Consider the following 14,535-nt stretch of genomic DNA (forward strand, 5'->3'; position numbering starts at 1 on the left):
TTAATTTTGGCCAAGTTTGACTTGGATGATATAAGGCAGATTTGAATGCAAATTTTATTTAGTATCATTTAATAAATTGAGATAGATATTGAAGATTCTAGAGCTCACGGATAAAATAAAGTATTTCTTTGCTAAGGACGTTAACCGAAATGTTATATTTATTTTAGAGGGTTTAATTCTTTGGAAACGCCCATGAGTAAGCTTTAATATCCATGTAAGAAACTATTGGTTCCTTTAATATTTTTTTATATAGATAACTTAAAAAAAAACTTTTATAATCTGCCTTGTTTATGTAGGTGAAAATTTCAGCGTACTAAAACTAGTTAGTTTATTAGGAACCTTAATAATTGGATTTTAGGTATGAAAGGCGAGTGCGCGAGATGGCATGAAGGTTATATTAGGATATTTAGACAGGTTGATAGTATCAATTTAATATTTTAATTCTGGTATATACTTATTACACAAATGCCTAGATATATTTTATATGTAAATTAGTCGTCCTTGTAAATTAATCTTTTGAAATTAAGAGTTTGGTATTTGAGTTTTAGGTTTTGCTCAACATTTGCACATTACTAATGCTCATTTTTTTCACCAGGTTCTAATGGGACCTAAATGACGGAGGAGCTTATACGGAAACTATAAGATAACTTTTTTTTTTCTTTTCCCGACTAATAAACTCATTTTCGAAGTATGGAATGACCTTGATTGGCAGAAATTTGCTACCCTTTCCCTGATGCAATTCGAAAACCTTGTTGTTAGTAAGTGTATAAAACCTTCAAATTTGTCGTACATAGCAAGCTTTTAAAGAAATTTGCAAATAAATATTTATAAGACTAACTCTTGTTTTATAAAATCTTAAATTTATATTAAATGTAGAAAATTCATATAAATTGAGATCAACTAAAAAGTTCTTAAAGGTGCTGGAGTTATATGGGAATTATTTTTTAATCAATTACCGTAATTCAAATATTCAATTGTAATTAAGCAGAAAAATTATTTGTTTGTAAAAGGGAAATGTTGTAAAAACTGTGCCCTCTATAAGAATAGGGCGTTAGTTCTCAATATATAGGACAGAGCCACTATAAAGCATAACTAACAGGTACTGTTATGTAAAATTACTTAAAAGTTAAACAAAATTGATTTAAATATAGAATTTTAGATTAATAAAAAGGGGGAACAGTGGAATGTTTACTATAAGGTTCAGTATTTATTACAAGGTACGTTAGCTAACCTCTGCCTCTTATAAACGTTTAGCCTATTTTGAGAATTTAACAATTTGTATATTGTCGAGTATTGATAAAACAATGACACTGCCAGAAAATTGCAGTTTAAAGTAATATTTTTTTTTTCAGATTGCAGCCTATTAAAATTTGTCTTCAAATGGATAATGGATTGAGCATGCAACCAAGGTCCTGCAAAAAGGTATGTTTACTGTAATTCAGTTTTTCAAATTCTAAGTTTGCGTATAAACTAGCAACATTTATTCACTTTTTTTTCTAAACAAACCACGCAACTAAAATGCATTACTTATATTATTTCAATCTATTAAATTTTACTTTAGAAAGTTAAAAATAAATGGCAATATTTGATTTTTAAAACCGCTTATAAAAAATATGCTCATAAAGTAAAGTGTTTATTACCTATTTAACAAGAGCTCTTAAAGTAATATTTTGGCTATATAAAAAGCCAGCGATCATTTACTTTGCATTTTAAAATAGAAAAAGCAGAACTAGGGAATTTCTTAAAAAAGTTTAGTTTTTAATTTAATTCATTTAGGTCATGTTTACATTAAGACTTTGAAGTTTATGGACTAACATCTCTAAATTATGGTTGTTTCAGATCCGTTGGTTAGGACAAGTTAAGAAAATAATGGAGCAGAAGCAGAAAAAGCAGAACTAGGGAATTTCTTAAAAAAGTTTAGTTTTTAATTTAATTCATTTAGGTCATGTTTACATTAAGACTTTGAAGTTTATGGACTAACATCTCTAAATTATGGTTGTTTCAGATCCGTTGGTTAATGGACAAGTTAAGAAAATAATGGAGCAGAAGCGTGAACAGAGAAAAACAACACCAGCAGAATTAAATCAACTAATAAATGAAAAAAAGGGAAGGAAAAAGTAGCAAATTAAATAAAACTATTTACTAAGGCAAATTCTGCATTTACTAGCCCCAACAATATAGTACATATGATAAATATCATAAGACGATATAAATCCAATTAGACAAAAAGCTTTATACGATAGTAGAAGAGTGCAATTCGTGCTGCAGTTTATTTCTTCTTGTGCTGCGTGCTTTCTTCTTCTGCTGCATGCTCTTACTATGTCTGCTGCGTGCTGCATTCTCTCACTACTTCTGCTGCGTGCTGCATTCTTTCTTCTTCTACTGCATTACTACTTCCGCTGCGTGCTACATTCTCTTACTTCTTCTGCTGCGTGCTGTGCTGCATACTCTTTCTTCTTCTGCTGCGTGCTGTGCTGCATACTCTTTCTTCTTCTGCTGCATGCTCTTACTTCTTCTGCTGCGTGCTGTGCTGCATGCTCTTTTTTCTGCTGCGTGCTGTGCTGCATGCTCTTTTTTCTTCTGCTGCGTGCTGTGCTGCATGCTCTTTTTTCTTCTGCTGCGTGCTGCATGCTCTTTCTTCTTCTGCTGCGTGCTGTGCTGCATGCTCTTACTTCTTCTGCTGCATGCTCTTTCTTCTTCTGCTGCGTGCTGTGCTGCATGCTCTTTCTTCTTCTGCTGCATGCTCTTTCTTCTTCTGCTGCGTGCTGTGCTGCATGCTCTTTCTTCTTCTGCTGCGTGCTGTGCTGCATGCTCTTTCTTCTTCTGCTGCGTGCTGTGCTGCATGCTCTTTCTTCTTCTGCTGCGTGCTGTGCTGCATGCTCTTTCTTCTTCTGCTGCGTGCTGTGCTGCATGCTCTTACTACTTCTGCTGCGTGCTGTGCTGCATGCTCTTACTACTTCTGCTGCGTGCTGTGCTGCATGCTCTTACTTCTGCTGCGTGCTGCATTCTCTTACTTCTTCTGCTGCGTGCTGTGCTGCATGCTCTTTCTTCTTCTGCTGCGTGCTGTGCTGCATGCTCTTTCTTCTTCTGCTGCGTGCTGTGCTGCATGCTCTTTCTTCTTCTGCTGCGTGCTGTGCTGCATGCTCTTTCTTCTTCTGCTGCGTGCTGTGCTGCATGCTCTTTTTTCTTCTGCTACGTGCTGTGCTGCATGCTCTTTCTTCTTCTCCTACGTGCTGTGCTGCATGCTCTTTCTTCTTCTCCTGCGTGCTGTGCTGCATGCTCTTCTTCTCCTGCGTGTTGTGCTGCATGCTCTTTCTTCTTCTGCTGCGTGCTGTGCTGCATGCTCTTTCTTCTTCTGCTGCGTGCTGTGCTGCATGCTCTTACTTCTTCTGCTGCGTGCTGTGCTGCATGCTCTTACTACTACTGCTGCGTGCTGTGCTGCATGCTCTTACTTCTGCTGCGTGCTGCATTCTCTTTCTTCTTCTGCTGCGTGCTGTGCTGCATGCTCTTTCTTCTTCTGCTGCGTGCTGCTGCGTGCTGTGCTGCATGCTCTTTCTTCTTCTGCTGCGTGCTGTGCTGCATGCTCTTTCTTCTTCTGCTGCGTGCTGTGCTGCATGCTCTTACTTCTTCTGCTGCGTGCTGTGCTGCATGCTCTTACTACTTCTGCTGCGTGCTGTGCTGCATGCTCTTACTACTTCTGCTGCGTGCTGCATGCTCTTACTTCTGCTGCTGCGTGCTGCATGCTCTTACTTCTGCTGCGTGCTGCATGCTCTTTCTTCTTCTGCTGCGTGCTGCATGCTCTTTCTTCTTCTGCTGCGTGCTGCATGCTCTTTCTTCTTCTGTTGCGTGCTGCATGCTCTTTCTTCTTCTGTTGCGTGCTGCATGCTCTTTCTTCTTCTACTGCGTGCTGCATGCTCTTTCTTCTTCTGCTGCGTGCTGCATGCTCTTTCTTCTTCTGCTGCGTGCTGCATGCTCTTTCTTCTTCTATTGCGTGCTGCATGCTCTTTCTTCTTCTGCTGCGTGCTGTATATTATTTATTCTCTTGGATTGAATTAGTCTGCATACTTTATACAGTGAATAAATAGCAACTCTACAAGACTCCAATGAAAAAGAACTAGAGAGATGTATAGGATGCAAAATATACGTTCTTATCAGTGCTTTGTAATTTAAACTACGTTTTGAGAGCTAATTGGTAATCTGTAGAGCTTGATTTCATCCCACACTCCATTAAACCTGAAAAGAAAATCAGTTCAGCATTCTGTACCATTTGTTGTTTCATTCACATTATAAACCACAAGACATTGGTAACATCAACGAGCATAAACTACGTTAATAAAAAAAAAAATATATATATGGCTCTGAACCATAACTACATAAAATAAATACACGATTGAATACCAAAATTGATGACAGACTTTGGATTAACTTTGGAAAGGCTGAGATCAATTTACCAAGGGTAGCCAAAAGGTTCAAGTATCAATTTAGCAACGCTTAAATCAGAGCAGTTTCCAACTAAACTATAGACGGCACATTTATAGATATAGAAGGATAATATATGGGTACATCTGTTCTATAAACCAGTCACTGCCTAATGCATAGTGGCAAAATCCTTAAACTTCAAAGACTCAATTTCAAAATTGGAGACCCCTGGGACTAATTCGTTCAATTTCTTGTATTGTGAGATCTGTAAAACATTAAACTCGCTAACCTCAAACTATACATTTTACAACATCTACTAAAATCTTAATGCTTTCAACCATTCTTTCTCCAAACTTCATTTCCTTGAAAAAATTTTTTAGTGAACCTTAAACTTCAAGATAATAGAAAAGAAGATATAAAGACTACCAAATTAATGCTAAATCTCCATAGACTGAAGCGTGTTCAAGCTAAAATCCTGAAAGGCACTGTAATAACCCATTAAACTAAAAAGCCAAGAACTATATAAACTGACAAATGGGACCCACAAAAACCAATGACATCCAGAATCATCAGATTAACTCTTTACTCTACTCTCTTACAGCCCTATTGTCTATGTCTATCTTTAACACCAAACCCCTTAAAATACAAAAACTTAACTCCTTTTCATATCTAATTTAACCACCAAAACCACTTCAATACGATCAGATCGTTAACTAAACACCTTATTACGCTTACAATCAGGGAAACATGAATAACCATAGCTGTTCACTTAAAAATCAAAGAAATTTGAAAAGTTAGCAACCGAAGTCAAAACCTTATCTATATTATGTAACTTGTACTCTTAAGGATGCGATACAGGCCCATCTGCCCTAGCTAGAGTTACTGATTATTAAAAAAAAAAAAAAAAAATAATCAAATTAAGACAATGTGAATCGTTACTTCAGGTACGATAGAAAACCTACCAAAAATTTGATTAAATTTCTGGAAACAACACCGTTCTTTAAAAACACAATATTAGATTTTGAACTTATTACAAACTTAAACAGTATTCACCACAAATTCAAAATAGGCCCAAAACCACCAAAACGTATACGCTCAAAATTCAGGAAAATTACTACCAAACAAAATTAGTGTTATTTGGACGTTTTCAAACCTATAAAATAATTAAAGACTTGAAAATCCTATTAACACTTTAGTTAAGTAATGCACCAAATGCTACCAAAAATAAATTCACACTATATACTAAGCGCTTCAATATAAAATACTAAAAATTATGATTTAAGATTTGTATCCAAATTTTATTGCTTATCACATGTAAGTACTTTAAACCAAATCTCTATTTGATTTAAATCCTTTTAAGAATTATCGGTTTCTAATATCAGTTTCTCACGATTACCCCTAAGCAATATGCTTACTATACTAGAAAAAAACAATTAAAGACTTTCGTTGACAACGTTTAAGCAAGAGTTTAGCCATTAAGTATTCGGCAAATTCTAGACACTAACCTGGTTAAAAAGGTCTGATAGAAATTTCTATAACTTTCATAAAAAATTACATAAAGGTATACGTGGTTCTATATCTCACCCTTGATTTATATAGATGAAACCTAAAACGTTCATTATTAAACACCGATTATGAGGTTTACCGGCATCTCCCAGCCAATATGAATAATGGCTATGTCTTCCAGAGACAGGTAACACGAAAAGATCCCTATACACAACTGCATGATTATTTCAAAAAACAATTCCGAAAAATTACCAAAGCCCTGAACACCAAAATTGCAAACTCAAGCTTACCTTCAAACCAAAATCCAACAACATGGTGAAGATTACTGGAACCACAGGTCCAAAAGAAAAGATGCAAACACGAATATGCAAATGATCTGAGCATCTAAATGAACGTATGAACAAGGCTGAACCACAACACGCACAGATGTCGCTTCCTGATTTCCTAACGATTACAGTTCTATCTTGCGGCTTCCTTCCAAGTTTCAACCAATCAGAAGGTCCGTGCCATTATTTTAAGACAAAGAATGAGAAACGACTCCTGATTGGTCGAGAGACTAACAAGGACTCTTCAAGAGAACATTTACTTTAAAAAGACGTTACGTCATCACTTACTAAACCAGTGACATCTGTTGGTTACATAATTAACCTTGAAAAAAGTTGGTGGAAAAAAAATCATATATTCTGTAATTATAAAGAAAACAATTCGTCATTTTAAGGGATATACTGATACTTGAAATTATACAAGAAAATTCTTACTGTAATAATTGAAAATTTACTGTGAAATAGACAGGGTTTGTTGATTTAAATAGTGCATTGGAACCAGGTACAATATTCTAAACAAATATTTAATCAATATTTCAAAATGAACCAATTATTTCACTGATATTCCAGGAGATATGTTACAATTCTCGATCTGGAAAAAACACTGATTTCAAATTCCTTCGCGCAAATAGTAATGTTCATATTGTTATATAATTTCTAATTTCTTCTGCTTTCCCTAGATTAGGTCCCTTAGACTTGAAGAATTTTGGTTCTCACACCATATATGAACTTTGGAGTCTTCCTTGTAATAATAATAATAATAATAATAATAATAATAATAATAATGATAATAATAATAATAATAATACTCTCTCTCTCTCTCTCTCTCTCTCTCTCTCTCTCTCTCTCTCTCTCTCTCTCTCTCTCTCTCTCTCTCTCTCTCTCTCTCTCTCTCTACCATAAACACTACGGTCTAGTATAAGTTATGTAATGCTATTAACAGAACCGCCATGTTTATTGTAAAAATCATATAGAAAAGAAAAGTTTGTTTTTATTAATAAGAGGAAGTTACTCAATTACTATTATAATAAATATCAATGCAATATTTTTTTTTCTAGAGACCTTTTTCAATGTTAGCATATGTTAATGACAAAAATATTAATACAGACCGAATTCAACTAGAGCCCGTACTGGGTAGAGCACATACCTTCGCCAATGCCGCATTTGTTATAATGGTCATACAAAGAAACTGGATAATAATGGCCGCATAATGACGACCTCTCCAACTATTGCAACTTCACTGATCCCGCTGAGCTTTTTACCCAAACGGCTAACAGGGATTTTGATGTCACTATACCTTGTTGCATACTATAAGACTGACAATTAAATTGTGCATACTTCGACACTAGTGTCATGCAATAAAGATTTCAATGACCACGATATAAGATTTTTTTTTTTTATCTTTTCATTACCTCACTTTAATATTCGATCAAATCACTCCAAAAATGTAATCAATTGTTCTTGTATCATGGCCCATCATCCAATCAGATTTCATAATATTCGGTCAAAGAGTTTTTTCAATTATACGAATAACAAACAAATAAATATAAAAACATAAATAAACAAGGATAATGACATCACATTATCATGTTGTACATCAAGATAGGAAATTGAATTGAAAACACTTGACACTAATTTCATGCAAATCAGATACAAATTGGCCACAATAAGGTAAAACGACCTTTTCATGATCTTGATCTAACTTTCATAAAATTTGGTAAAATAGTTTTTGATTTATGCGAATCATAACCGCTTAGACACACATACAAATAAATAACTACATGTCTATCAAATAAATATACACCTATCACAACATAACCTTCGCAACGAAGATGTCAAAGGTAAAATATCACGTTTCAAGTATATTTACTTATTGAAATTAAAATTCAGACAGTTTATTGACATAACTAGAACGACCACTCGATAGTGTGCTTACCTTCGCCACAACCACTTGTTGTACCAAGAAAACTGACGATGTTGTGGATATTAGATCCCAAAACACATGTTATCTAAATTTGTCATCATGGCTTAAAATCTTCCATTTTCATGACCTTTAGCTTCAGTCCTATCATTCTCAAAATCTACTCAAATGATCCTTGGATAATACTAATTATCTCACCGAGATTGGTGTATTTTTTTATGTAAACAAATCGGAAAACGATGTCCTTGTAGTGACAGAGCCCGGAATTTCAGCATGTCATTGACTCCATTGGCCTTTGATCCCCAACTGCTAAAAAGATTAATGGCATTACTATATATCACAGGATACACAATATATTTATGTGTATTTCAGCACTAGTTTTATGGAAATGAGATTGGCCACAATATTGCAATTTTTTTTTTTTTTTTTTTTTTTTTTTTTTTTTTTTTTTTTTTTTTTTTTTTTTTTTTGTGTGTGTGATCTTGGTCTTGAATTTTAACCTAGTCGATTCCAAAATCTAATCAAATTGTTCTCGGATCATGACCAATCATCTCACCAAATTTCCGGAGATTCAGTCAATATTTTTAAGTAATGCGAATCACAGTCTTACAACAGACACACATACAAAAAATGAATGCATACCTATCAAAAACTACCTGGGCAACAAAGTGGTCGAAGGTAAAAAGGTGAAAAAGATGCTGTTAATCTTGCTAGATAGCCCATTCGACCTTTAATTTACATATATGAACAAAAGCTAAGTACAAAAGTAAAACCTAAGTAATAATTAACATAAACCGCTAAAAAACATCGTTATAATTATATTTTACAAATTAAAACACTTTCTGCATAAATAATCTTTAAATTTACACCAAGTGAATTCACACAAACTTTATTAGACTATTTCATAGGTTTGAAATTACATACTATTTAATCATAGTTATAATTTTCCAAAAAAAAAAAAGCATTTTAGTAAGTCCCCATGTTTCAGTAGAAATAGACTAAACCAAATACATCCCTTTTATAATTAATTTCAATACTACATAGCACTTCAAATTGACAGAACATTTTTGAAATAGCCGCAATTATATTTTCATAACATACATTTTATACCCCCTTTCACCTAAAGGGAGAAATATTATTTTAATGTAGAGAGAAAATAACTGTTTCACATCAAATTCCAAAGTAGAATGGGGACTCAGTACAGTGTATACCTTCGCTAACACCACATAAGAAGATAGGCCATTAAATTATGCACATTTACTCCTACTTGCACGAAGCTAAGGTTTTCGCCACACTCAATCTCCTGAAGGGGTATTATCAGGTGCCTATGAACCCAGAAGACATCCTCAAGACCGCCATCACTAACCCATTCGATGCATACACCTTCAATTTATCCTGTTTTTGGGCTTCATAATGCTGGGGCCACATCTTCAACGTCACATGGATGGCATCCTACGGGATCTCCTATTCTGTGTATGATACATAGAAGATATACATCTGTTCTCTTTCCCTAAACAAGAAGCAAGTACCTAGATTATTATGTCTACCATCTAAATCACCGACTAATACACAATCCTCAGAATAAATGACATCAGGCAGATCCTCAATAGCAAAAAAATATGAATGCACATGATATATATATATTTCAGCATCTTCAAGCCTTACTTTAATTGCCAAACATTCAGTACCACTGACTTTACTACTAAGCAGTATTATGCTGGAATAGTATTTCTTATGTAAATTGTAATTAGACTCGTAACCGTCAATTTGTGGATAGGAAGCGTTTCTACCTACTTCCTGCAACGCTATTGCATCAACATTTGTAGACTAAGTATATGCATTAGATCAGTATCTCGTTTTCTTAAACTATTTATATTCCAGGATACAATACGGAGTTTATGTGCCATTTTCAGAAATACTCTTTCTTGATCTACTTTCAGAAGGAAGCTGATTGGTTAGACTTTCAATATATTCGGTTATCGAATCAAGAATGTAAGTAAAATCTGTGACCACATTTTCCACATAATCTGGCTTATCAGCTGACAAGCAGACCTTGCACTTAGACTTTCACCACCATTATCATAGACCCCTGCAACCTTAACTTTTGGAGTCGCACTTTTCATTAAAAACAACCATCTTATTTTGGAAATATCTAATATAATTAGTATTCTTTATACACAATACTGCCTTGTTTAGTTATTCCATCTCTTTGGGAAATTTTCAAATAATGTTATTGTATTTAACTTGAATCTCCTCACGATATTTTTTCCTTTTCGAACTTTGATTTTTCTGTTCCCTACGTTTTCTTTTTTCCTGAAATTTTCGCTAACTACAGAACCTGGAGATGAATAAAGGAGAACTATCGTTCCTTAGATTTTCATAGGTTGTCTTATGCAAAGGATCACTTTTAGGCCTTCAGGGCAACACTCTTGGGCTGACATTATGAACACCCCCACAATTTCCGCATTTTCATTCAATTTTTTACTTGTCCTTGATTTTGTCACCATACACCCCCGACTAATGGGATTTACCACAAAATCGATAGAGAGTTATGGGGTCTTTTGACTGGCCAGACAGTACTACATAGGACCCTTCTCTCTGGTTACGGTTCTTTCCCTTTGCCTACACAGACACCGAATAGTCTGGCCTATCCTTTACAGATTCTCCTCTGTCCTCATACACCTGACAACACTGTGATTACTAGACAATTCTTCTTCACCCAAGGGGTTAACTACTGCACTGTAGTTGTTCAGTGGCTACTTTCCTCTTGGTAAGGGTAGAAGAGACTCTTTAGCTATGGTAAGCAGCTCTTCTAGGAGAAGGACACTCCAAAATCAAACCATTGTTCTCTATTCTTGGGTAGTGCCATAGCCTCTGTACCATGGTCTTACACTGCCTTGGGTGAGAGTTCTCTTGCTTGAGGGTACACTTAGGCACACTTTTCTGTCTAGTTTCTCTTCCTCTTGTTCTGTTAAAGTTTTTATAGTTTAAATAGGAAATATTTATTTTAATATTGTTACTATTCCTAAAATGTTCTATTTTTCCTTATTTCCTTTCCTCACTGGGCTATTTTCCCTGTTGGGGCCCTTGGGCCTATAGCATCCTGCTTTTCCAACTAGGGTTGTAGCTTAGCATTTAATAATAATAATAATAATAATAAAGTGCTCATTTAGCACTTCTAGGCCATATGACCCTATCTGCAACACTTATAACACAGGACAGGGTTGTCCTTGTACACAACAACACGTTTATATCTTAAGAAGTTAGTGAAAAAACGCTCTATTGGAAGACCCTTGATAAGGTCATTTAATTATGGTTAAGGGACAGACTCGCCATTAGATTCGATTTTTTTGTGCTTCGACCATATAAACAACAGGTCAACTAAAACAAATTCTGGGTTTAATTAGTAAGTTAGTAAAATATAATTACTTACATAAACCATACATTTCCTTTTTTTATGACAATACTACAAAGCCACTTTAGTTACAAAACCAGTAGCTACCTCATCCTTCACTGTAAGAAATATCATATTTCTACCTTCCTTAAATAGAACCTAAAATTTTGGATGACACTTGGGCAGCAGAACTGCTATTGAACCTGAACGTGAAAGCACAAATCATTAAGAAAATACAGCCGAGGAGTTTTTGCTTTAATAACATCATCTTTCAGGTGATTTGCATTAGAGCTGTCATCTATAAATGTCTTCCATTTATCAATAGGTGACGCATTAGATACACCAGCAGTGTTCATCATTTCCCTTATTTTTTATTTTCTTGCCTTTGACTTGGCCAAAGAGATAATCATCATTGCTGCTATTAGACAAACTACATTTATTACCTGGATAACATCTTTTATAAAGAAAAAAAAAAAAAAAAAAAAAAAAAAAACATTCGTATCACAAGAAAATTAAATATCAAAATAGTAAAATTTATCCCTTAGAAGATATAAAAATATAACTGTTATACTGAACAAGTTTATAATAACTACTTTAATAGCCCAGCGTTAACAGGTTTGGTAACCCCACTTAGGTAATATATGATTGCCAGGGGGAGGTAAATCTACACCTGGATCCGAACCTCTAGAAATAGTAGAATTTTACATTTCTTCATGACTGTAATAAATATGGTGAATAAAAACATGATTACGTGAACATTCAAGGGAAAACGCTATAACTGTTAGGACAGCTCTTGGTTCGAATGTCATAAAAGAAAATGGAAAGAAAAAGAAAGAAAACGTCGTGTTAAGAACAGAAAATGACCGGTGGGAACACAATACTAAAAATGCAAGTATAATTACCGTTTTAGGAGAAAAAATAGAATAAGAAATCTAGGAAACAGCAACAGACATAAATAAGGTATATCATATCCTATATTGTGTAATGGAAAATATAACTGAAAAAAGGCTTCAAACGTGTTTAGCATCCACGAACTGGCTAATAAAGTTTAAGATTTCAAATTGATACAAACTTATTTCTAATTTATCATTCATATTGAATTCACTAGAAAAGGCAACTTATAAACTACATGATCATTTATAAAATCGAAATATTACCAGACAACCAGTCCGCAATCAGAATATTTTACGTAGACATCTATGTTCTGTTGCAAATAATCAACTGGAATTGATGGACGAGGACAACTTTACAATCTTCATTTCACTCCTAGTGCTATTTTCCAAGCAGTTGTGCAAGAACTATGGTAAGATTTACAACCATCGGTATTGATGATGAAGCTTTGGTATTGATAGATTATTTGGTCGACTAAATACTACCTTTTATTAACTATTAACTCGCTTTCATCATGTCCAATCATTAAACAGTAGTATCCCATGGGAGTGTACTAGATTCAACGTTTTGTATCTTTACTATTGGTCGATCAAAAGTGCAAGTGACAAAGTGAATTTCGAACTATTTACAGCCGATAGTCTAACTTCTTCAATGAACTAATATACAAACTTTAAATCATGCACTTGGTGTTAGGGAATGCATGACAAACTAATCTTAATTAAAAATAAAAAAACTGATCTTGACTGAAAATTAAAATCTAATCTAGTCTCGACATCTAGCAGAGTCCGTGACCTAAGGGCATCATTTTTACTACTAATTTTTTCCTCAAACTCATTTTAGACCGTAAAGACACATTCTGCAAAACCTTGGTTGTGTTGCCAGATCCCTTCTAGTTTATCCGCTTCTGGCGTAACCAACCCACATTTTACCTATTGTGGTCTGGCATCACTGTCAACCCGTCGATCATGTTCAATGGTGAGGACAGGGCTCAAAGTCCTGTCCACACGATCGAGCATGCCCGTCGGGCAAACTGTGATACCATACCACATTAGTTAGTAAGAATGAGGGTTAATGACGTCAGAAGCGAAAAAACCCGAAACAGGGATCTAGCATCATACAGTGTAGCCAGATCCCTGCCTTTAGTTTTCCCGCTTCTGACGTAAACAACCCTCATTTTCAATAACTATTGTGGCCTGGTATCACTGTTTGCCCGTCGGACATGTTCGACCATGTGGACAGGACTAAGACCCAAGTCAGACTATACAACAAGCTTTTAGATTTACTCAAGACATTCCTTTAAGATTGCCCAGAACTAAAGGACGGGCCTCTTAGCACAAGCCGCCATGACAAAATTTAAATATATCTAGAAAAATCTTTAAATATAAGAAAGTTTCCCCAACTGCTAAAAATACTATTTCAGAAACCGAGCACCTAATTAAGTATACATAAATTCTTATAGGTTTCGTAGGACAGGGCCTTTGTGATTTATAGGACAAATATCTGTTTAAAATTATCAATCGCCCATCTTTAGACCAGACTTTTAACCTTTATGTAGCTCTTTGGCAAGCACCTTTACTAAAAATGCTTCTCAGGAAAATACCGAGGAATAACACCTGCCACACCTGACCAGTTGCAATAATTCCAGTCACTATACGGCAAACGTAAAGTTTAGTACGCTCTCAGTAGGCCACGCGTGTGAGAAAGGTAATAGTACCTCTTGATAGAATTCTGCATTTGTTTTGTTTAACACATTTGAATGGGCAGGTTTTTTTTTCTTTTTCTAAATATTAAGGATCTTAAGGAAAATTATAAAACTTTGCAAGCCACATCACACGCCTAGTTCGGCTTTTAGTAATTATCTTTATAACTGCCTAATAACCTTGAACTAGATCGTTAGGCCTTTTAAGACCAGTTTACCCTTTTTATATAAATCGAAATAATTTTTAGTCCGCTAAACCTTTCTATGTATTCATTTAATCTCTTAATTTCAACAATACCTGTATATGTTAGATGTATCCTCAGCTTTTATGCCTTATAGCAGTTACCAAATTGAAGTTATCACTGCACCTCAGACAGTATTG

At 34.8% G+C, this 14,535-nt stretch overlaps 2 long non-coding RNA genes across 2 annotated transcripts in view; one reads left to right on the plus strand and one right to left on the minus strand.

Annotated features, from left to right (window-relative positions):
* LOC137623269 (uncharacterized) overlaps positions 1-1,367 on the plus strand; it is a 478,525-nt gene extending 477,158 nt beyond the window's left edge. Inside the window, exons 5-6 of the long non-coding RNA XR_011040583.1 lie at positions 596-758; positions 1,353-1,367. This is a non-coding gene — a long non-coding RNA (uncharacterized lncRNA). The remainder of the gene's footprint in view (positions 1-595; positions 759-1,352) is intronic.
* Positions 1-14,535, minus strand: part of LOC137623259 (uncharacterized) — a 492,316-nt gene that overhangs the window by 384,365 nt on the left and 93,416 nt on the right. The window lies entirely within an intron of this gene.

This window comes from Palaemon carinicauda, chromosome 2, assembly GCF_036898095.1.
Source record: "Palaemon carinicauda isolate YSFRI2023 chromosome 2, ASM3689809v2, whole genome shotgun sequence".
In the NCBI taxonomy this organism is placed as follows: domain Eukaryota; kingdom Metazoa; phylum Arthropoda; class Malacostraca; order Decapoda; family Palaemonidae; genus Palaemon; species Palaemon carinicauda.